The sequence below is a fragment of the Macaca thibetana genome, chromosome 5 (genome assembly GCF_024542745.1).
Source record: "Macaca thibetana thibetana isolate TM-01 chromosome 5, ASM2454274v1, whole genome shotgun sequence".
NCBI lineage: Eukaryota > Metazoa > Chordata > Mammalia > Primates > Cercopithecidae > Macaca > Macaca thibetana.
Genome location: NC_065582.1, coordinates 111,313,220 through 111,314,953, shown reverse-complemented (window position 1 = coordinate 111,314,953; position 1,734 = coordinate 111,313,220). Strand labels below are relative to the sequence as shown.

General features: G+C 37.2%; 1 long non-coding RNA gene across 1 annotated transcript; it reads left to right on the top strand.

Moving 5' to 3' along the window:
- Nucleotides 1-553: 553 nt before the first annotated feature.
- Nucleotides 554-1,318, top strand: LOC126954307 (uncharacterized). The gene is made up of 2 exons (XR_007725579.1): nt 554-691; nt 823-1,318. It is a non-coding gene; the product is annotated as an uncharacterized LOC126954307 (long non-coding RNA).
- The last annotated feature ends 416 nt before the right edge of the window (nt 1,319-1,734 follow it).

Sequence of the window (1,734 nt, the reverse complement as noted above, 5' to 3'; positions counted from 1 at the left end):
GTCAGTCATAGATTTGGTCTCATTACATAATCCCATATTTTGTGGAGGTTTTGTTCATTCCTTTTCTTTTTTTTCTGTTTTTGTCTCATTATTTCAGAAATGTCTTCAAGCTCAGTTATTCTTTTCTCCACTTGATCTCTTCTACTATTAATACTTGTGTTCACATTAGGAAATTATGTAGTGTGTTTTTGTGCTATATCAGGTTGATTACACTCTTTTATCTATTGACTATTTTGTCTGACAACTCCTGCAATGTTTTATTAGGAGTTTCAGCTTTCTTGCATTGGTTTATAGTGTACTCCTTTAGCTCAGTGTACTTCATTTCTATCCAAATTCTGAATTCCAATTCTGTCATTTTAACTTCCTCAGTCTCCACCCGATTCCAAACCCTTGCAGTCATTTGGAGGAAAGAGGGCACTCTGGTTTTTTGAGTTTTCAGCATTCTTGTGCTAATTCTTTTTCATCTTGGCAGGCTTATTTATCTTCAATATTTGAAGTTGCTGGCTTTTGTGTATTTTTCTTCCTTTAACAGTCTGTGCACTTTTCTGTAGACTTGCTGTGGTATGCTGGGGTTCCGCTTCAATGCCTAGTCACCTCAAACTTTCCTGTACCTGCAGGTATCACCAGTTAAGCCTGTGAAGCAGCAAAGATGGCAGTCTGCGCCATCTTCTAGGAGGTCTGTGACAGGGAGGTACGGACATATTGCTGGCTCAAATGCACCTGTAGGAGGTGGCTGGAGACCCTGGTTGGGAGGTCTTGCCCAGTCAGGAGGAACGGGATCAGGGACCTGCTTTAAAAAGTGCTTTGACCATGTTTTCATAGACAAGCTGTGCTATGCTGGGGGACCACTTCAGCTCATGGTCACCTCAGACACTCTGAAGCCTGAAAGCTGGAACAGCTAAATCGCCCAAACAACAAGTATGACAGCATCTACAGAAATCATTTTATTTGAGTTATGTAGCAAGAACCCAACTTAAGCAAATATAAAACTTATAACTAACTCATTATTTGGATATTAATGTCTATGCTAAACTGATTTGTTCATGGGCTAGTCAGCTATTCAAATGACCTTTACAATTTTCTGAATTCTATTTTTTGGTTAAAAAAAGAAAACAAACTGATACTTATCGCTTTCCAATAAACATTTGATTTAAGTTGTTATGCCTTCAATATCTCATGTAAAATGCTAGTTTCATTACAACTGTATGTAAATATGTATAAAATAGAAAGTATCTGAGACAAATCTCAATCAGTTTTGAAGTTTATTTTGCTAAGGTTAAGGATATGCCCAGAAGAAATAAACAGGAAATCACAGAAACAGGCTATGGTCTGTGCGTTTTTCCAAAGATGATTTTGAGGACTTCAACATTTAATGAGGAAAAGTAATCTGGAGGGGAAAGAGAGCGGGTATAGTAATCCACGTGTTGTAAGAGAAAAGGAGCAGGTAGGAGAATAATCAATTACATTTTTGTCTTGTTCTCAGTAAATTGGCATTTTACATAAGATCATGTGAACATGGCACAGCTGCCTGTGGAGGTATTTTACCTTTCAACTGTAGCTGTCTGCTTCAGAACAGAAGGAAAGGTAGTTTCTTGCATGACTCAGTTTTCAGTTTATTATTATTATTTTTCTATGGCATAGTGAATTGAGTTCTCAAGTTTTTATTTCCCTGTCAGGTATCTTTTGGGGTATTTTTCAAAATTGCAATTTTAAAACATGCACCCTGAAGATTCT